Source organism: Octopus bimaculoides, chromosome 3, assembly GCF_046866305.1.
Source record: "Octopus bimaculoides isolate indiv1 chromosome 3, ASM4686630v1, whole genome shotgun sequence".
In the NCBI taxonomy this organism is placed as follows: domain Eukaryota; kingdom Metazoa; phylum Mollusca; class Cephalopoda; order Octopoda; family Octopodidae; genus Octopus; species Octopus bimaculoides.
In genome coordinates this window covers 100,229,867-100,253,799 of record NC_142930.1, presented here as the reverse complement: position 1 = coordinate 100,253,799, position 23,933 = coordinate 100,229,867, and the positions used below count along the sequence as shown (strand labels likewise).

The following is a 23,933-nucleotide window of genomic DNA, read 5'->3' as shown; positions in this document are numbered from 1 at the left end:
AATTCTTCCTGTTCATACAAATGTTTTTACCACATACATTATCCAATAGATAACTTGTCTTTCAAATTATGATATTATTATGTAAAAATATTTACAGCTAATAATTCACTTTCAGATAATATATGACCAAAAATCCTTTTAAGTTAAGATTCAACTTCAACATGTTTTAAGAAATCTTGAAGTTTATTAAACTGCTATTTAACATATTATTATAAGACTACTAATAGTAGTTTGATAACCTACAAGTTAGTCAAACTACTGTTTGAAAGATATTAGGACATGTAATAATAAAAATGTTTCTGATTTGGGGTATCTTTGCCTGCCACCACTGGTTGACAACTGGTGTTAGTATGTTTATGCTCCTGTAACATGGTGGTTCGGCAAGAGAATCCAATAGAATAAGTACCAGACTTAGAAAAAATAAGTACTAGAATCGAATCATTTGACTGGAATTCTTCAAAGTCGTGTCTCGGCATGACTGCAGTCTAATGTAAGTAAATATATATAAATATATATATATATATATATATATATATATATATATATATATATATTGCGACCTGACTGGTTCCCGTGCTTGTGGCATGTAAAAAGCACTATCCAAAACGTGATCGATGCCAGGGCCGCCTGACTGGCTCCCGTGCCGGTGGCACGTAAAAAGCACCCACTACTCTCGGAGTGGTTGGCGTTAGGTAGGGCATCCAGTTGTAGAAACATTGCCAGATCAGATTGGAGCCTGGTGCAGTCGCTGACTTTCCAGACCTCAGTCAAACTGTTGAACTCATGCCAGCATGGAAACCGGATGTTAAACAATGATGGTGATGATATATATACAGGGCAGGTGGAAAGTAAATAAGCATTAGAAATTGCTTATAGAATTTTTAGTATCACTGAAATCATGATGAAAACATTTTTAAACAGACAACAGTAATGGGGATTTATTGTCTTATTCCTTACTTTCCAGATGGCCGGTCGCTTGACTGTTCAAGAGTGAGCTAAGATAGCAGCATGGTATGAAGTGTGGAATTCTGTTGTTTTGGTTCATAGATAGTGGCATGGAAAGGTAAGCATGCGAACACTACGTCCAGAGACAATAAAAAGTTGTCATGTAAAGCTGATGACCACGGGCTCTGTGAACGATGCAAGAAGTGGCTATCCAACCACATCCCGATCAGGGGAGAACGTGGCAACAGTGCAGGAAATGTTTAACCGCAGCCCACAAAAATCAACACGTCAAGCAGCTTGTGAAAGTGGACTAACAAAACACAAAACACATACGGTGTTGCAGAAAGAATTGAATTTTAATTCATGGAAACCCCATTACATGCAGGAGCTAAAACCTGATGGGATAACGTGGACCTCATGAATGGCCTCCAAGAAGTCCAGATCTCACTCCATGTGATTTTTAACTGTAGGGTTACACAAAAGAGGTGTACATGACAAAACCTCACACACGGGAGGCCTAAAAGACATGGATTCAGGAGGTTCTCAATCATATCCCAGACGACGTCCTTCAGAAGGTTGTTCATTCCATCTCTGGCCGTTTAAGGAAGCTGATTGACACCACCGGTGCTTACGTTGAAATATGAAGATTTACTTTCCTTTTCCCATGTAATAAAGAACATGTATCATTTGTTTCAATAAATTTGTAAAAGGAATATGGATTTTATTACTAATTTTTAATACCTGCTTACTTTTCATCCACCCTGTATATATATGTACACACATACACACAGACAGATAGATAGATAGATAAATAGATAGATAGAAAGAGAGACAGACAGACATAGATAATAGATAGAAAGATAGATAGACAGACAGCTAAATAGATAGACAGACAGACAGATAAATAGATAGAAAGATAGATAGACAGACAGACAGACAGATAGATAGATAGATAGATAGATATTGATATACATCATCTTTTAATGTTTGCCTTCCATACTGGCATGGATTCGATGGTTTGACAAAGAACCAGCGAGCTGCATCAAGCTCCAATATCATCTTTTGGCATGGTTTCTACAGCCACAATAAACTAATACATTTATACAAAACAGCATGTATCAGCAAAAGCAGTCAGCACCATATTGGGTGAGATCTTGTGGCAGCCATTGCCATCTCTGAGACTGGAGCGAGACCTCACCTGCATCCATTTGCAATGCGCGAGCTCACAAGAAGGCTTGTGATGGCAAAACTACAAAAGGAAAGAAACCTCGAGGTTCGATCTCACTTTTCCCGCTGCGATCACTAGAGAGCACACCTCACTGGCTAAGCCTCTAGGCTAGTCCGCTTGTTGCATCTTTACTCGACTACTGGAGCCTTAGCAACACGAAGAATAAGAAATTAATGGGAAAAAGGCGATATTCAACTGATATCCAGAACCTTGCCTCCTATTATAAGCATGAGGCATCGTAGCAGGTGGTAAAAGAACATCTATAGACCACATACACAATGAAACAAAATGTTCTAAAAATGAAAATCCATCTAGATATTATAAGGAAACAGTTTGTCGCTGCAGCAAGCTTCAAGCCCACTTAGTCCCTGTCACTACATGGGAAAGCACTAACTATACACCTACATAACACCCCAAAGCACTAATGCATCTTAAAAATCACCCTCTCTCTTTCTCAGCCAAAACAAACATGAGGAACATATGCAAAAAGGAATAGTTGTCCCAAACATTGTGCTGGGATGCACGACACCAACATCAAGAACAAGCAAATGTTGCACCCTGACAACATTCACCTCGTCTGCTTTTGCGGTGGCCGCCACAATAGGACCAGAGTCTATAGGCAAACAGAAATAGATTGGACAGTAAAGAAAGAGAGAAAGAGAGAGAGAGACGGAGGGGGAGGGGGGATAGAGAATGGAAATTGTATAGACTGTCACTGTATGTTGGATTGTGCAATTCAAGTACAAAGGTTGGGGGTTGTAAAAACACCTGGCGTACTACATCCGTAGGGAGCATCCCTACTATTACTACTACGACTACTAACATGCACCTGTCTGCAAAACTAGCAACTAACCAAGTCGTTAAAACACTAATAGTAGTACAATACAAAGGACCAGCTGTATCTTGTTAATTCGACACAAAATATTTATTCTACTACAACATAAGCCACTATGCAGTAGCTCGACCTACTAGAAATAGCAGTCAAATGTCCCTGAAATCACAGCAATAAAATGGAAAAAGTTCAGCCATCAATAGTATGAACTGGTAGTTTGTACCACGCTTTTGCTAATTGTTTTAGGTTCATTTGTAGGTGAAAGCAGACTAAGACACCTTCGTATCGTCGTAAAATATAGAAGTATACAATCGACAAGGTAGATCGGTATTCCTTCGGAGACGGTATCACGAAAGTGAATAAGAAATTTATTGTTTTATTTATTTGTTCGGCAATTTCCGTAAAATTTTTTTTTTTTCAGCTCACACAGACCTGTACATACGCAAATATACAAACATGCACATAAACACATATATACATATACTTACATACACAAATACACACAAACTTATACATACATAAAAAATATATAAACATAAGCGATTCGTGAAAACAAAAAAAAATGTATGTGCGTGTGTGTGTGTGTGTGACTGTTCAATTCGCTCGTGGACGTGGAAAGACAATGGTTACATAAGTGCATGTGCGTGTGAATGACTGCGTTTCACTATTCAGCTGGCAGGAGTGGCTGTGTGGTAAGTAGCTCGCTTACCAACCACATGGTTCCGGGTTCAGTCCCACTGCGTGGAACCTAGGGCAAGTGTTTTCTACTATAGCCTCGGGCCGACCAAAGCCTTGTGAGTGGATTTGGTAGACGGAAACTGAATGAAGCCCGTCGTATATATGTGTGTGTGTCTGTGTTTGACCCCTCAACATCGCTTGACAACCGATGCTGGTGTGTTTACGTCCCCGTCACTTGGCGGTTCGGCAAAAAGAGACCAATAGAATGAGTACTAGGCCTACAAAGAATAAATCGACTGGGGTCGATTTACTTGACTAAAAGGCGGTGCTCCAGTATGGCTGCTGTCAAATGACTGAAACAAGTAAAAGAGTATATACATGAAAGAAAAAAAATTCCATGGAAATTGCCGATTTTTATATTTTCACTTTCGCGATATATCTCCGACGGAATGCCGGTAGATTTGAATGGACTTCTTCACCTGGAAACAATATGAAGGCGTCGCGGCTGGAATGTCTTTGATCATGGGTCCACACAATAAGGGCAGAACTAGGGCTCAGCAACAACTACTACTGTTACTACAGATTATGACATCAAATACGGACGGTGAAGCCCTAAGCTATAAGATCTTGCAGAGGTCCTACGTAAAAATTTTAATTACATTCTAATTTCAAATTCCGCCGAAGTAGACTTTGCCTTTCATCCTCTCGGGATTGCGGGGTCGATCAAATACGTACCAGTTGAGCACTGGGATCAATGTAATCGACTTGCCCACTTGCTTTAAAATTGTTGGCCTAGCACTAAAATTAGACAGAATATATATATATATATATATATATATATATATATATATATATAATGTATGGTGAATTTATGGAAAGAAGCCCCATAAAATTCATCAATTTATTTAAAAATGGAGGAGACAAGTTTATTATGGGACTTCTTTCCATAAATTCACCATACATTATATACAAGTATTACTTTCATATCTTCGCAAATGTAAGCCTGTAAACTACCAGCAAAATATGAAGAATCAACATTAGAATTCTTTTTTGGAAACCTCCAAATTAAAGGATGAATCTACATTCAACCTTTTTACACACACACACATATATATATCTATACACACACACACGGCAGGCTTCTTTCAGTTTCCGTCTACCAAATCCACTCACAAGGCTTTGGTCAGCCCGAGACTATAGTAGAAGACACTTGCCCAAGGAGCCACCCTGAAACTATATATATATATACATATATATATACATATATATATATATATATATATATATATATATATATATATATATATATATATATATATATATATATATATAATGCTTTTTAATTAATTCAGTCTAATTTCAGAGATCTCAAGTTGTTAATTAGGTTAAATCTTATATCTATATAACAACAACAACAATAATAATAATAATAATAATAATAATAAAAGATATAACGAATTAAATTGAGACTTTGAGAGGCCCTCGAGCTGTGTGAATAGTTTAGCTTATACTTAAATCCGATCAATAGCATGCATACTTACATATGCACACCTCTGTACACCAAATTACTGCTGCCACGTAATTTGTGTGTGTGATGTTATTTTTCTTAATTGTTTAACTCTGTTCTATATTTAATCATATAGACTAATGTCACAGCTCCAAACATCCTATTTGTTGAGCACTTTGTGATATTATGCTTCAGATTAAGTAGTCAGAATGTGTTAATGTTCAACAAGCTGTATATTCACATATACATAACCTTGGATTTCACACACATACAACTGCTTGTTGCATATTCACATACACATGTAAGCTCACCTTTAAACATCTGCATTTTCCGTCATGGAAACTATACCCCCCACCCCCACCCGCGCGTGTGAAATCTAAGGTTAAATTAAGATTATTTTAATCAAGAACGAAACATTCACTGATGGGGTGACTTAATAGATTAAAATTTCGTTTAACTCAGACTTAAAATATGCATGTTTGAGTAAAGTGAATTTTCGAGTGCCAGTCAAAACGATTAGATAGACGTACCTAAGATCGCCGGCGAAGATAAAGAATGCGCACACCAGGTGGCTAGGGTGAGGTTTAGGGGCGTAGGTAAAGAATATGCGGATCTTTCTGATTTGACGGGTACCACTTGAAAGATCCGAATATGCACACCCGGTGTTTAGGGTTAGGGCTTTTGTTACGCCGAAAACGGGGTGGTGTGCGTATTCTTTACCTCCACCAAATCGCCACACACATACAAGTATGTGTGTACACATTTTAAGTTTAGATTTTCTACGTGTATTATCGCACCTTTAAATTTAAGCGCTTGTAATCGCAAACACATGTAAAGACTCGTTTATTTGTTTAAACACCAGTAACGTAAAATACACACACTAACTTGTTACCCATAAACTAGAATATATTCACATGCCTATATACACCTGAAAACAAGCACATCTTTGTTCTTACGTTTACAAATTTGTAAACATTGTATACACAGGGCGACCAAATAATCTTGATACATGGAAAATATCACTAATATTCTCGGTTTCTTTTTCTTCCGCAAATTGAATATGAGTTTATCCAAAGAAAAAAGAATAGAACTAGTATTACTGAGTGGACGAGAGGGATGGCCATATCGACAGGCAGCAGATGCTTTCGATGCACATCATCCCAGAAGAACCCTTATTGCCTTTCCCACAGTAAGGAAAGTGGTTAATAAATACAAAGAAATAAGCAGTGATTTGGATAAACCCCGTTCTAGCAGACCAACTGTAGCGGATAAATCGAAAGAAGCTGTCATGATTAAGATATCCAGACTTTTCACGGTTACACTGCAGTTAGCATAAACATCTGCATAACTACAACTGTAAAATATCATAGTTTCAATCACGAGCGCTTAATTGTGTGTTTGTGGAATCTTTTCTGTTTGGCTGCCACTATTTAAAATCTTCAATTTTGTTCCAATTCATTTCAAATTTGAAGCAATTTTGTATGCTCATTATTGGCATGAAATTCATTTTCGCCAAAAACCAATCGTAGGAGTGGCTGTGCGGTAAGTAGCTTGCTTACCAACCACATAGTCCAGGGTTCAGTCCCACTGCGTGGCACCTTGGGCAAGTGTCTTCTACTATAGCCTCGGGCCGACCAAAGCCTTGTGAGTGGATTTGGTAGACGGAAACTGAAAGAAGCCTGTCGTATATATGTATATATATATGTATGTGTTTGTCCCCCCAACATCGCTTGACAACCGATGCTGGTGTGTTTATGTCCCCGTAACTTAGCGGTTCGGCAAAAGAGACCGATAGAATAAGTACTAGGCTTCCAAAGAATAAGTCCTGGGGTTGATTTGCTCGACTAAAGGCGGTGCTCCAGCATGGCCACAGTCAAAAGACTGAAACAAGTAAAAGAGTAAAAGAGAGTAAAGAATAAATAAACAGTTAATAGCTTTTAAAGTTTGCAAATTTTGGGTAATTTTAACCAAATTTTTCTGGAACAAGTGAATTAGGTCTGCGATTCAGCATGAAAAATTACATCAACACACCAAATTTGAAAATTTTCACTTAATTTTAAAATGAGAATTTTGGAAAAAAGTAACACCAGTTTCATGCAGAGATACTCCAAAATATATTAACTACTATAGGAGGGATGGCGATAGAATGAGAGTTACTGGGAGAATGAGAGGCAATTTTCTATCTTACAATTAATTCATTAGTACCTGCTTGAAAGGTGAAGAACTTATTCAAAATTTGATGTTTGTGGTACATCAACTCTTTGGTGTAGAAACTAAGCTCATTATAAACTGCTCTTGTAATTTTTATGTTAAGGTTGCATACTTTAATCTGTAAGTACCAACCCTTTAGCAATATTCTTTGCCACGTAGAATTAGTGGAATCTCTATATTCTCATGTATGGGACATTAGCAACTCAACTATATCCGCTATGATTTCTTCAGATTCTATATCATATGTCAGTTTCATAATACCTTTCTGAATATGATATAGACTTTCTACTTGTGGAAAACTTGTAAAGGGTTTAACTCCGTTCCATGATTCAACTATGTTAACTTCAGCATCTATTATGTCAAACTTCTTCCAGAAGTCTTTAACTGTAGGTTTATTCTTCCTGTCAACTGTTTCCATAAGTTGTTTGAAAGTTTTTAGATAAGATACCTTTGATACAGCAAAAAAGTTGTATTCTTGGGGATATATTCTACTCTCACATTATCAGAAACTTCAATTACTCCTCTTTTAGTAATGGGAGCCTTTTCCTTTCCCTTTTTCCCTGTTCCTGTTTTTTGTCCTGCAAGTTACATAGCAACCTCACTAATGCCAGTAGTATGAAAAAAGCACCCAGTACACTCTGTAAAGTGGTTGCCATTAGGAAGGGCACCCAACCTTAGAAATTATGCCTAAGCTAACATTGGAGTTTAACACAAACTTGTAGTTCACCAGATCCTGTCAAAGTGTTCAATCCATGCCACATCATATGGACATCATATGACAATGGTGATGATGACTTTAGAATATATGTAAATGTGAAATCATGTAACCTGAGGCAACCAAAATGCAGGGGATATCTGTGTGTGTGTGTGTGAGCATCCATGGCAAAGTTGTCAAGAATTTCACATAGCAATCATGAAGTCCAGGGTTTGATCCTACTGAGTGACATCTTGTACATGTATCTTCTATATTCATTGCCTGCTTTGCCAACATATTCTGTACTGCACATGTTTGATAGATAAAATTCCAAAACTATCCCCTATTACTCCACTAGGGTCACCACTACACACACACACACACACACATACATACCAAGTAAGAAACACCAGTCATGCCAGACGAAAAAGGCCACTTGGCTCTAACAATGTCCTTTTTATTATCATTAAACAAAGTGGCTCACAGCTAATTCCCATGTTCACCAAATTGTCTCTTTCTTTGCAGTGGTATATCTATGAAAAAAATGCTACAATGTGTGCCATTTCCAAGAATGAGACTCCTAATCCCTATCAAGTACCATCCTTTCATACTCACTCTCAACATCTCAAAGGTGATGAAGATGGTCATTAACAATTGTCTCTGAATATCACTCCTCCTTTAATGACCACATGAAGCCAGATCTACTGGAAATCTACTCTTTATAAAGCCAGATCTACTGGAAATCTACTCTTTATAAAGCCAGATCTACTGGAAATCTACTCTTTATAAGCCAGATCTACTGGAAATCTACTCTTTATAAAGCCAGATCTACTGGAAATCTACTCTTTATAAAGCCAGATCTACTGGAAATCTACTCTTTATAAAGCCAGATCTACTGGAAATCTACTCTTTATAAGCCAGATCTACTGGAAATCTACTCTTTATAAAGCCAGATCTACTGGAAATCTACTCTTTATAAAGCCAGATCTACTGGAAATCTACTCTTTATAAAGCCAGAACTACTGGAAATCTACTCTTTATAAAGCCAGATCTACTGGAAATCTACTCTTTATAAAGCCAGATCTACTGGAAATCTACTCTTTATAAAGCCAGATCTACTGGAAATCTACTCTTTATAAAGCCAGATCTACTGGAAATCTACTCTTTATAAAGCCAGATCTACTGGAAATCTACTCTTTATAAAGCCAGATCTACTGGAAATCTACTCTTTATAAGCCAGATCTACTGGAAATCTACTCTTTATAAAGCCAGATCTACTGGAAATCTACTCTTTATAAAGCCAGATCTACTGGAAATCTACTCTTTATAAAGCCAGATCTACTGGAAATCTACTCTTTATAAGCCAGATCTACTGGAAATCTACTCTTTATAAAGCCAGATCTACTGGAAATCTACTCTTTATAAAGCCAGATCTACTGGAAATCTACTCTCCCATATCACTCACTAGAGGGTTTATTCATGCTCCTAAGAAAATTTGTTGAAATCAGTGTTGATACTTTAAAGCTTTTAACTATGTCTGGCATGTGAATCAACTTCCCACCTATGGGCTCCATCCATCTCTCATTTCTTGGTTTATCAGCTTGTTGTCATATTGCACTATCGTGGCGTGTAATGATGGAGCTCTCTGACCTGCACTCTGTGAAACTGTGGTGTGCCGCACCATATATGACATTGTCCTCCACACTCTTCTTCCTATGCATCAGTGACTTGTCATCACTTCCAGCAATACCTGCTTCAATGCACATGACACCACCAATCATTCCTCTCTAACCGTGTATAACCAAGTGATATCTACCTGTAACTTACTTCACACCAAATCTGCAATGACTCCATGAACAACTTCCATTGAATTCATGACAATTTTATCTCCTTCAACAGCATAAAAAAGAATTAATGCACCTATCATTATTGCATTCAACCACCCACAACATATCCTCCTAATACCCCCTCCTTCTACCTGTGCTTACTCAATACAATGCCTCTCCTCTTTATCTCTAATTCTCCTTTCACAATCTCATGAAATTACCCACCAATCACTCTCTCCAATTCTTGGTCCAGTTCACTATGTACACCTCCCTGTAACTTGGGTGTATGGTCCTGCAGCATCACATCTTCACCATCTCCCCTCTCTCTCTCTCTTTCTTGAGGTAGCCAGTTTCTCCTCTAATGCAAGACCCTTTTCTATCCCTCAATACTACTTCGCCACTCAGTTGAAGAGTATTGTCCTGCAAGTTACTTGGTGACCTCACTGGTACTAGTGCCACATTAAAAAAAAAAGCATCCAGTACTCTCTACAAAGAGATTGGTATTAGGAAGGGTATTCAGCTGTAGAAATCATCCAAAACCAACAGCAGAACTTAATGCAGTCTTCTCACTTGCCAGTTTCTATCAGACCCTCCAATCCCTGGCAGCATGGAAAATGGACATTAAATGCTGCTGCAGATGACAACAATGTGTGTGTGTGTGTATCAGATACATGTCTTTTATCTTTTATCTTTTACTTGTTTCAGTCATTTGACCACAGCCATACTGGTGCACCGCCTGTAGTCGAGCAAATAAACCCTAGGACTTATTTTGTGTAAGCCTAGTACTTATTCTATCAGTCTCTTATTGCCGAACCGCTAAGTTACGGGGGATGTAAACACACCAGCATTGGTTGTCAAGCGATGTTGGGGGGACAAACACAGACACACAAACACACACACATATATATACATATATATACGGCTGGCTTCTTTCAGTTTCCGTCTACCAAATCCACTCACAAGGCTTTGGTCGGCCCGAGGCGATAGTAGAAGGCACTTGCCTAAGGTGCCATGCAGTGGGACTGAACCTGGAACCATGTAGTTGGTAAGCAAGCTATTTACCACACAGCCACTGCGCCGACATGTGGTTATGTTCACTTCACAACCAAGAGGTTCCAGGTTCAATTCTACACAGTGGTATTTGAACAAGTGTCTTTTACTATAGATCAATCAAAACCCAGTGAATGAAATTAGGTACATAGAAATTGTGTGAAAGCCCTTCAGATGAACTATACCAGTAATTTAAAGGTTCAGCTCTGTAACTCTGTATCACATTGATTCCACCTGAGTATTATATAAAGAGTACAAGCAGGGTTAGATTTATGTATGGGCCAATATGGTCATGGCCCAGGGGCTCCCAAGCTTGGAGAGGCCTAAACGTTGGTGGGGGTGAGGGTGTGCCCTTTCACTCAGAGAAGTCTAAAGCTTAGAGTTAAAAATTAAGAAATATCTTTACAGTGATCAAATATATCATCATCATCATCATTGTTTAACGTCCGCTTTCCATGCTAGCATGGGTTGGATGATTTGACTGAGGACTGGTGAACCAGATGGCTACACCAGGCTCCAATCTGATTTGACAGAGTTTCTACAGCTGGATGCCCTTTCTAATGGTAACCACTCCGAGAGTGTAGAGGGTGCTTTTATGTGCCACTGGCACGAAGGCCAGTCAGGCGGTACTGGCAACGACCACGCTCAAAATGGTGTATTTTACGTGCCACCTGCACAGGAGCCAGTCCAGCGGCACTGGCAACGATCTCGCTCGAATTTCTTTTCACGTGCCACCGGCACAAGTGCCAGGAAGGCGACACTGGGCACAGGGCCATCATGATTTTGCTTTTGCTTGCCCCAACAGGTCTTCGCAAGCCGAGTTCCGTGTCCAATGAAGGAGATGACGTTGGCATTAATTCTTTTTTAATCCGATAGAGTTCTTTTAAAATTACTGAACTCTCTTTCAATTTATTGGGTTCTAAAAGTTAGATTTCAAAAACTATTAAATTCAGTTGAGTTTCTCTGAATTTACTGGGACCCTTTTAAGTTTTAGGGCATCTCTTTATTTTATCTTTTATATTTTACTTGTTTCAGTCATTAGATTGTGGCCATGCTGGGGCACTGCCTTGAAGAAATTTTAGTTGAATGAATGGCCTCTAGTGGTTACTTTTTTTTAGAGCCTAGTACTTATTCTATCCGTCTATTTTGCTGAACCGCTAAGTTATGGGGACATAAACACACCAACACCGACTGTGAAGCAGTGGTGGGGAACAGTCAACAAGCACACACACATGGATTTGGTAGACGAAATCTGAAAGAAGCTCTTTCAGATTTCGTGTACCAAATCCACTCACAAGGCTTTGGTCGGCCCAAGGCTATAGTAGAAGATACTTGCCCAAAGTGCTGTGCAGTGGGAATGAACCCGAACCATGCGGTTGGGAAGTAAACTTCTTATCACACAGCCGAGATGGCAGTCAACAATAATGCATTATCCAAACAAATGTACAAGGCAACATGTCAGAAACTATCAATGTGCAGTTACCCATTAAAGTCATGAAATATGCCAAAAAGGTTTTGGGAAAAATACAAAATTGATACGAAATTATAAATTTTCTTTGTATTTAGATCATTTACAACGTTATATTTGTTTTTACAATGCCTATTCCCATAGTTTACATCTAAACAGCTGAAAATTTCAAACGCTAAATTGAAGGCCCCACTTGGTCTAAATTCGGCCTTGAGTGCAAGTCTCTATAGATTACTTAGTCATTGAGTAAGCAGTTCATTTGATCGAACTGGAATACTCATTGCCGAAATCAACAGAGAATCCATTTACATTTAATGTTTTATATGGGTATGTATGTTCGTGTGTGTTTATATATCACAGCTGCTACACGAGAACTGATGTAGTTGAATATGTGTATTCATAAACAATGCATTATACACACGCAGATATTAGAGTGTGTAATGTTATGTACTGGTTATATATGGTGGATGGTTACAAAGCGCGTTATAACAAGAAACGTTTGCGGCGGAGTTTCGGGTCAGAGCGCCCACATAAATTGGATTTTCTCCGTTTTGACGGGGATTTTTACCAATTTTTTTCCCCGAATCACGGCCTTCGAAGTGATGTGGGGGAGGGGCGTATTTTATGCAAAAAATGTTTTGAAAATTTATGAGGTTTTTTTTCATCTTCCCTGCCTCAACATTTTTCTCCGGGCCGATTTTGGCCAAAGTTTTTGGTGCTACGCACTTAAAATCCGTGGGAGAAGACTTTTCGGTTAAGAAAAAAAAAAAAATTCAAACGAAAAAGGAGATTTGACTGTTGTTTCTAGCACATCCCACGACCACCTTCCTCGGTTTTTGTCACTCTGACATGTATTGATGTTTCTCTATTTTCTTCCCATAAACACGCGTGTATATGTATGTTTGTATGATTGTGTGTGTGTATGTATGTATGTATGTATGTATATATATATATATATATATATATATATATATATATAATCTATTGAAACCGAAAAAACTTCATAAACTGTTACTCAATGTTTCGCGTAACCGATTATAATTACTTTAGCTACGGTATTCGAGTACTATTTTCTTCAACTTGTTTTGCACTTATGATCTCGCAGCGCGCGCGTGTGAGTGTATGTATGTATGTATCTATGTATACACACACACAATCATGTGTCTCAACACGTCCACCGTCAAGGTAAAAAAAAATGCTTGTCTGTTTGCGGTGGAGGTATTCTGTGATGATCGATTTTTGTGCTTTAATCAGACTTTTGTGACTTCAAAGGTTCAAAGAGGGAGCCTCTTATATGTTCCTCGACTTACTTAAAACAGTAGCCAAACTTCCTTCAAATTGTGCTCTAATGTCTTAAATAAGGAAGTACATAGATAATAGAGCTCTAGATACGTTAAGTTTGAAAAAGGACTGAGGTGGGGCGCACGGCCGGAATGTTTTTTTGTTTTTTTAAATAAATCTACTTAATTAGAGACAACTTGAATCAGAACGACAAAGAAGTGTCTAGTTGGTTGACCGACCTTCTCGAAATAGCAACCAAATTATCCTCAAATCGTATCCCCACCATGTTAATAAAAGAACGAGGACACATTAGATCAAGTAGTTCTAGATACAATATACCGGGGGAAAATAAGACAGGGTGGTCAATGTTGGAACACTTTTGATCAGAAGTCTGTTCAATCATGGTGATCCGGGGTTAAACAAGAACAACATAATATGACATACACGCATCTCACAAAGATTATCCGCGCAGTTCGTAGACAAAATCTTCCTACAGGTGTGTTTAAAGTCTGTGTGTGTAAGACAGATATCGGGAGAATAGAATAGAAAAATTTTAAATACCTGTTAATATTCGACGAAGTGTGTCACAGCTGATAACATTAGCGAACAAAGGAAGTCCTAAAAGTTGATTACCAAACACTCACTGGGAAGCTTGTTAGAGTGTGAGATTTGACACTTCCCAAACAGACAACTGATGAACTGTGGAAATCCCTTGTTCTCTCTTTTCCTCCTGTCTCATTCAATCATGACGATTTTACGTGAAAACTTCTCCAATAAACACGCTTACCTAAATTGTGATTACATCAAGGTGAGTAAACAAGTCTTCTTTTTTCTCTTTTTGTTTTTCTTCCTCCGCACTTATTCTCTTGTCACGTCTCTCCTCCTCTCTACTTTTCGTTGTATTATTCTCTCTATTACCTTCTCTCTAGGTCATTCACGTTATGCTTTTTTTTTGTTTCGTTCAGTAAAAATTTCATCTCCTGTCAGGAGTTTAAATGACCAATCCGGCTTCTCTCTCACTCGCTCTTTTTCACCCTCCCTTTCTACCTACATTCCTCTCTTACTTATCACCCCCCCACCCCGTTTCTCTTTCCACTTCATTCTAATATCTTTTTCTTAGTTACCTTTTCTCTCTTCTCCATTCATTTCCCCCTACTTTGCTCACTTACCTTCACCTATTTCTTTTTTACTTTCCCTCTCACCCTTCCTCATATTTTTTTATTTGTTAACTTCTCTCTCGCTCTTTCTCTTCCCCCTCACTTCTCCTACCTCTACTTTATCTATTATATCCTTTCTTTCTCTTTTACTCTTTCTCTCACGTTTTCTTTCTTTTCTTACATTTTCTCTTCCCCTCTCGTTTCTAGCTCACTTCCTTATTTTCCTGTTCTTTCGCACACACTCCACTTTTCTTCCCTTCTCTTCTTCTACGTCTCTTTCATTCATTTCTTTTTTCTCACACCCATTACGTGTTCTTCTCTTTTGTATTTTCTTCTTTCTCTTTTCAATCCTTCTATTTAATTCATTGCGCTTTATTTTGCCCCTCTTCCTTTGCACTACTCCTCTTATTGCTCTTTCGCTTACTCTTTTTCGTGTTTCAGTAAAGTGGTTTTCTCTTACATTTTTTTTTTGTCTTGTTTTATTTCTTATAACTTTTTTCTTTTGTAATCTAATTACATTGACCAATACCCGCAGTATAGTGGTCACTCAGCTTCTATCCAACCAGTTCGCCCATTGTTTCTTTCCCAGTTTCGCTATCAGCATGTGCCCACTCTCTTTCTTGGCCACTCTTTCACCCACTGTCTTTTTCTCTCTCTTTTCTCCACACACACACATATATCCCTCTTTTTCTTTTTAACTCAGCCTCTACCTGTCTGTTGCTCCCTGAGAGTTTAATTATTTCTATTTGTGAATTGATCGGATGAAGAAAGAATAGTGACCAGACCTTCGTTGATCCTCCGAGGCTGGTGATACTAATGTAGTCAGCTGTTCAACTTGATCTTTTACAAAAAGAAAATGGGAGTTGTAACTCTCGAGCGTAACAAATGCTTGTTCAAAGCGATTTAGTACGACATTAAAATACTGAGGATTGTCGAGAGCAGAGATGGGTAGATCGAGTGGGTCTACTTCGAGATGGTGTGCATCTTGTTTTGAGTAAAGTAGAAACCCTAATAGAAGAGACAAGAAAAAAACAACACCTCCGCGAGCCAGTAGCCGTTATATGTTAATAGTCATGGTAAAATCGCTTTCAAAACGTTAGCTAAGGGAATTAATTCAACCGGTCTTGTGGCATGAGTTTAGATAATTCAGGTAGGAAATGAAAAAAACGTGTACAGAAAATCTTGGTGATTTGAAATTTGCCTTTTAGTGGAGAAGGATAGGACAAACTTTGCTGTTAATTGTTAGCAACTCATAAAGGGAAGGGCAAATAATTTCAAGAAATATTTATGAATAAACAGCTGCGCCGTCTCGGGTGTAGTCAGTTCTACAATACACGTCAGTCATACTAGAACATTAATGTGAATCAGCAGCCTATTAAAGGTGATGTATATTCTAACCTTGAAAGGGAATCCCAATGTTTGGGATCCAGATTATGGCAGTGTTGCTACGGCAGCGAACAGGTTGAGTCGTTAACGCACTAGACAAAATGCTTAGCGGCATTTCTTGCGGTTCTTTAGTCTCTGAGTTCAAATGCCGCTGAGGTCGACTTTGCCTTTCGTCTTTTTGGGGGGGAAGGGGGGTTAATAAAATCTTTAAAAAAACAATTGAGCACTGGAGTCAATGTAATCGATTTCTTCCTCCGCTCAAAATTGCTAGCGTTGTGCCTATTTTGGAAAAAAAAAATGAGGTGTCGAGCTGACAGAATCGTAGCGCAGCGGACAAAATGATTAGCGGCATTTCTTCCAGTTCTTTATGTTCTGAGTTCAAATTCCGCCGAAGTTGGCTTTGCCTTTCATCTTTTCGGGGTCGATGAAATAAGTATCAGTTAAGCCTTAACGTCGATGTAATCAGCTTCCCTCTCCCCATAAAAACTGCTAGATTTGTGCCAAAAATTAGAAAGCGTTATTGGAGCCTTCGAGCTGGCAGAATTGCATGCGCGTCGAACAAAATGCTTAGCGACATTTCTTCCGGCTTTTTACGTTTTGAGTTCAAATTCCGCCAAGATCGACTTTGCCTTTCATCGTTTTGGTATCGATGAAATAAGTACCAGCCAAGGACTGGAGCTGATGTTATCGACTTGCCCCCCCCCCCACACTCTCCTCAAAATAGTTGGCCTTGTGCCAAAATTACAAAGAATTATTATTGTTGATGATGATGATATTGTCTAGTCCTAGCTTAGCAATGACTGAGCAGATCTGTGATGAAAAACGCTTCGACCGTGACTTAGAATGTATGAGGATGTTGAAAGGCGTCCTTTGGATATGTTCGTTATTAGACCTGTATAGTTCTTTTCGGCGGGGGCCATAAGTGCTATGGTTGTTCAGTGTGTGAGACAAGGTTCTGAATGGACACGTAGACAGAGTTAAAGAGTTACGGGTTACTTGACAGGGTAGTGGCTGTGTAGTGTATGTTTGCGGTTGTAGTATTTGAGCTGGGGAAACTAATATTTTGTCCAGATCTTAGACACGTTAATATCATAAGCCTTGAAAAGGCTTATGATATTTGTGTGTCAATGGGAAATTATTAATTACTAGAGGGACCCGTGAATATTCCACAGAATTAATGGTAAACTTATTGGGTTATTTCTGAAAACTTTATCCAAAAAACCTGAAAGGGTAGCCTGTGTCATGTCTGTATCGAAAGATAATCGTTCATCTGCTTATCATTAAAAAGTGAAGGAAATTGGAATACGATAATTACTTAATACGCTTTATAGGTAATCTTCAAGTTTAGGGGGGTAAAAAAAGTAAATAAAAATATTCAAGGGAAATAACTGAACGACTCACCATTATTATCCGTTTTCTTTTAGCTGTTTATAAATAAATCACACAAGTGCTTTTTTTTTTCTAAAACAGCATGCGACGGAATTTTTTCTTATAAAAGTTTAAAATGTTTTTTTCTTTTTACAAAACGGAAACGAAATGTTTTGCAGAAGTACCCGACGGAACGGAGCCAAAAACAACAGACAGAAAAGAAACAATTGTGCATGGAGAGAACTTTGTCGATGGAAATGATAATGAAATTCAACAGATAAATTTCTAGGACTGCATGCTGATCTCAATGAGATCGTGTTCATTAAAAATAGATATTTATTAATGAAATTTTCTACAGTTATGCTCCAGATGTTTGAATATACTGCACTGTAGAAAATTTCATTAAAATATATCTATTTTCAATGAACACGACCTCGCCGAGTGAGGGTCACCATGCAGTTCTAGAAATTCACCTACTCAGCATTATACACTTCAGAAATGGCAGCCAAAAAATAAACAAATGTTTTTTTTTCTTTTGGGGTTGAATTCCGCCATAGAAATTCATATAGATAAGATGAGATTGAGGATTTCGTTTTCAGCAACAATAAGATGTTGTGCAGCCGGTCTTCCACGAGGCAGTTTCGATTTCTCATAAGAAGCTATGATATTCAATCACGTGTGTGATTTATTTATAAACAGAGTAGTACGGAGAATACTGGTAAGACGTTCAGTTACTTCCCTTGAATATTTTTATTTATTTTTTTAACCCCCTAAACTTGAAGATTACCCGCTTTGTATACTTTATGCACAATTTTATTGACTTAATACACAGCGCTCTTCCTCTTTCTTTTTCACTATTCGCCTTACCTTCTTTTTCTCTCTCTTTTTGCTTTCGCTCTTCGCCTTTCCCTTTAACTAACCGCGTGAAAGCGTTACAGACGGGCTAAGTGACGGAGAAAAGAAGTTAGTTAAAATTACACAATTCACTCACCACCACCACATCTTTTTACCCCTCCCCTATCTCTCTCCTCCCTCCCCTGCTGTTACGTCCTGAATTCAAATTCCACCGAGGTTGACTTTGCCTTTCATCCTTTCAGGGTCGATTAAATAAGTACCAGTTACGCACTGTGGTCGATGTAACTGACTTAATCCCTTTGTCCCGTCCATGTTTTGCTCCCTGTGGGAAATAAATATATAATTCTTCATTGTTATTGTTATTCAAACCCCAACAAAGGAACTTTGTTTCTTAGAAACCATCTAGTTCTTTACAGGAAGAATTCAAATAAAAATAAGAAAGAACATTCTGTCACACACGTGGAGATATTTTCACATATACATACACGAAGATTTCTATAGACATGAAACATAAATGTATACTTAGTGACTAAATTCATAAAACATCTTCACCAACATCACCACTAATCCTACACCATCAATTTGGAATCTATGTTAAAAGAAGTTAAAACGAAACACTGTTAAAGGGACATGAGAAAGAGACCAAATATTTGGATGTCCCTCACAAAATATTGATTTTCCGTGTTCCGCAGAAAGGACATAACATTGTTTTGTCTTTATTTTTTACTTAAACAATAGAAATCAGTATTAATATAACAACTAGCTTCTTTTTAATGACTTATTCACAGGAGAAAAGACAGCAGCTATAACCTTTTTCTCAAGGTTTCCAAGACAGGCGGGGGTTGGGGGAAAATGTTTTCCTCGGATGAAAGACCTAGCTTGAAAGCTTGCAACAGAATGGACTCGCCTAATGACTAAATTGTCCTGTCCAAATGAACAAAAAGAAAAAAAAGTTTAGGCCACCCGCCTCATCCTAAGAACAGAAACTGTCCCAGTAAACATAATATACTATCTCATAGATGCACATTTCTTCCAGCATACTTTTGCAGTAACCAAAGCGGCCCCTACTTTTCTCAACTACATGTCATCATTCAGATCCTGTCATCTTTATTGGCACTGCACTGAACACTTCGCCGAAATCTATTTGCCGTAGGCCATCCCTCTGGAATTCTTTTACAGACCACAGTTCATCTAGACACTGAGATCTGGATGTTCATGTAACAATACATCAACTGCAACAATCTCAGCAGTCTGCACACTTATTTCTCATTGGATTAACTTTTAGTATGGTTATATATTCTTTGGCTGTTCACAAGTGAGGAAGGTTGCGTGTGCAGGAAATGAGCAAACTAGAATAAGAATCGTCAAATATTTTATTAACCTGAATTGCTATATTTACAAATAGACATTCAGTAAATTAATGGATCAATTTGCAATGTACAATAGTAAGGAATCTTCGGTATATAACTTGCTGTATAATGTAATGAAGGCAGTACATCTTGTCCTGCCTTCGTTACATTAATCGCTGCATATAAATAATATGGATTACTGGATGTGTGCATAGGCACAGGAGTAGTATGGTAAGTAACTTGCTTACCAATCACATGGTTCCGGGTTCAGTACCACTGCATGGCACCTTGGGCAAGTGTCTTCTACTATAGTCTCAAGCTGACCAAAGCCTTATGAGTAGATTTGGTAGACGGAAACTGAAAGAAGCCATCGTGTATGTATGTATATATATATATATATATATATAGTGTGTGTGTGTGTGTGTTTGTCCCCCACCCACTATCGCTTGACCACCTATATTGGTGTGTTTATGTCCCTGTAGCTTAGCGGTTCGGCAAAAGCGACCGGTAGAATAAGTACTAGGTTTACAAAGAATAAGTGCTGGGGTCGATTTGTTCAACTAAAGGCGGTACATGGTCGCAGTCTGATATGACTGAAATAAATAAAAGAATGAAAGAAATGTTACTTAAAATTGAAAGAGGGGAGAGAGAACAACTCGCTGAGACAAGCGACATAGATTGCACTGGACGGTTTAATGGCTCCCTATAGTCTTAAGTTGAATTTTCCAAGAGAAGTAGTGAATGAGGTGAAAAACTATTATGTGAGGAGGGGAGGGGTATCACAGGACCCGTATAAACTTGCAGTAAGTCAAATTCACTCAAAAATGTATTGGGGTTGGTCCACGAGTTCCAGAATTTTCTGCAGTCCATTTGGCGAAAAGATTTCAATTTGCTAATCAATTTGGTTGGCTGATTCACAATTGCGCGAGCTTAACGCCTTTTATGGCAGCCGTGGTCCGATGTAAGGAAAAATCTGAAAACTATGGTTCGAATTTCGCTGAATTCGCACTACAAATTTATTTTTATAAAATAATAAGATAAAAACAATCAAACTGACTCTTCTACCACACGAACAGCTACACACACACAACGAAGACGCAAGGACTATGAATCTAAAAATATCCTGCAACAATATTTGAGCGACATATTTGCAGTGGTTGAAAGAAATAGTATATTCCATTTGTGGTGTGTCAAAGAGAGAAGGGTAAAGGGGAATGAGGAGAGGACAGTCAAAAGACAGGAACGGTTGTGTAACCAGATTAAACGTCTTGCAGTATTTGCTTACATTTTATTTGGTTAACATTGCCATATAACCATATCAGATTGGATAAAATAAGTATTACCAGTAATAGTATTTGTTAATTTTTCCATATGTTTCTGATAAGTCGCAAATAGAAATATCTAGACTGCAATATCTTGAAATTTGCTGCCGGGTGCGCACACACACACAACCTTAGGGCAATGTTCCTTATTGGAAAGGAGACAGGCAAATTGTCATGTTTAATAAAATTAAAATGGTTTTAAACCTCTTTAATATGTTCAACAGTATGGCGAAGGAAGAAGTATAATTGAGCTTGCAAACCCAATTTAATCTATTCATTAATAAAGGACAGGAACAGAACCGTTTTAACAATATTACAGGGCCTCAGTTACTGCAGTGTTCTGTGGCTCCTCTACGAACAATCTACACTATACATAAATTACCATTGGACCCCTAATTTCGTACCCTTCCTCCCTTTTCCACATGCAACCTACACAGTTTATATAAATTAGCATTAGTCCCCTAAGTTCCCGGAAAACTGCCCAGTGTACCCATATCTTGAGACGACTCTGGATGGAGGTCCAAAAATATTTCAGACTGCAATATAAGAATCAATGAAACTGATGAGGTTTTCAGCTTTAAGATATCCGAAGTTAATCATAAATTCGCATTGTTTAAACTGCAAAAGAACATATTAAACCACTAGACCGGCAAAATATAACGGTGCGATCTCCTTGAAGAAATCTTGATGACAGTTACGTAATCATTCAAAAAATATTAACCCTTTTATTTATTAAAGTGGTAAGTTCCTCATACAGCCTTCATAATCTTTAACCTTTGAAAGAGCTCATTTATTGCTTTAACAAAAAAACTGTTTCATTACATGGTGCCATCTACTTCTAGCTGCATAGACCTCGAGCCAACGGGGAAACCTCTACATGGTCACTTATGCTGTTCTTTCCTTCACTCTTTTCAACCTTCATTATCACGCCTCTACAAAACTACAAATAGCTTCATAACACAGATGACATATTCACACCATCTCGCCATTCTAGTGTTATTGCTGCACTAATCCAACTGTACAATTAACAATCCACTGTCTTTCTTGTTATCAACAAGTACTACCTACGATTACACTCATAAACATACCACTCGCTCATACTTGAAGTCACATACACAAAACGTGCAATATTCACAACACCCAGAAGTCATTGTAAGGAAAAGAAAACAATGGAATTATAGAAAACGCATTTGATAACAGAATAGAACAACAGTGGTTGTACACATATTATATTAGATCCATCATAGACTATATTAATCCTACCTGAGCCTGCCATTTCTCTACAACAAATCAGAGTAAACAAACAAAGAATCCAAAACTACATATATAGATCAAACCCACAGACTCCTTCATAACGAAAAGAAAATACCAAAAATTTAAGGACTTCCTCGACATGTAAGGGACGTAGTTCGTTGCCACTTGCTGTCAAAAGTAAAGAATACGTACACCCAGTGTTTAAGGTTAGGGTTCTTGTTATGCTGAAAACGGGTGGTGAACGTATTCTTTACCTCCGCCTCACTTGTTTTAGCCCATTGTCACTACATGGAAAAGAACCTCCAAACACAGACACATACATTGCCCCCAAGAGCACCACTACAACATTCCAAAACCATTATCTTTCCAACTCAGATGAGGAAACATACGGAACACAGACGCAGAAATAACTTTAGTATCGATAATCCTCACTAGTTCAAAACACTTGGGATACACACCACCACCAAGTGCAGAGGAGCAGCAACTGCTGTGCTTTGAGTCCACCACGATTACCTCAGTTGTGACCGTCACCAGAACGTACTGGCATTCAGAAATAGACTGGACAGTGGAGGTGCAATATGTCCAGAATGTCATACGATTCATCACTTCATGTCAGAGTGTGCTGCATGGTCCTCATCTTGAAAGAGACATGGTATAACTATGAAAATAGATCTGTGTTACATATAGTCACATAGTGGGCAACCTGTAGGAAAAGTTTCTTTTTCCTCGATCAGAGCAGACCTTATAGTTCAATTATAATAGTATCATCACCCAAGCACCACCTCCATCACCACCACCACCACCACCACAATCACTGTTCGTGACTAAGCAATGTTTGTTTTATGATCTTTGTCTGTAATATGTAACCCTTCCCCAGTTCATACACACAAGAGGTCCACGAAATTGGAAACTGTCTATATTTGTTTAGTGAGTACACACGTGCGCACACCATTATCATCATCAACAACAACAACAATAGTAGATCACCTCTATGTGCAACAAACTATTGCTAAGACAGAGAGGAAAGCAAGAGATAATTTTTGTCCCATTATCATTTCCTTCAATTAAAACTGTTCTTTTCTGCATTTTAATCAACTGCAATTATCCTTTTATAGACACTTCTTTCAAAATTCCAATTAACTTTTCACACATCAATTAGTGGTGCTTGATTTTTTTGTTTTTTAATCGAGAAAAATACAGTGAAGGATAGACGTGGGGTAAGAATTTTTTTGTTAGATTCTTCTCTGAAGAACATGAATAGAGGCATTATATTGTCCCATGCAGTAGTTAGGGTTTCTTTTTCATTCTTTCATATTTGGACAGGCATGTGGTGAACATTAACATTGCTGATGTGTTACTCGAATTATATATCTGGTTGGGTGATAGCATGAGTTGTTTTAGAGGAAGCTGATTTCCTACTGGAGATTATGAAACACTGACAGGAAAACTAATTGAGAACTGAGTTGGAAGGTATCCAAATCAAACTAGAAAATCTAGACTAAATTCTGAATCTTATTGAACT

General features: G+C 38.1%; 1 protein-coding gene across 2 annotated transcripts in view; it reads right to left on the bottom strand.

The window, feature by feature from the left end:
* Positions 1–15,967, bottom strand: part of LOC106872091 (uncharacterized) — a 30,512-nt gene extending 14,545 nt beyond the window's left edge. The window contains exon 1 of one of the 2 annotated variants that reach the window (XM_014918950.3): positions 14,282–15,967. The gene's annotated coding sequence lies outside the window, so the exon portion shown is untranslated. The remainder of the gene's footprint in view (positions 1–14,281) is intronic. The other variant, XM_014918951.3, reaches the window with a different exon arrangement.
* Between the last annotated feature and the right edge of the window lie 7,966 nt (positions 15,968–23,933).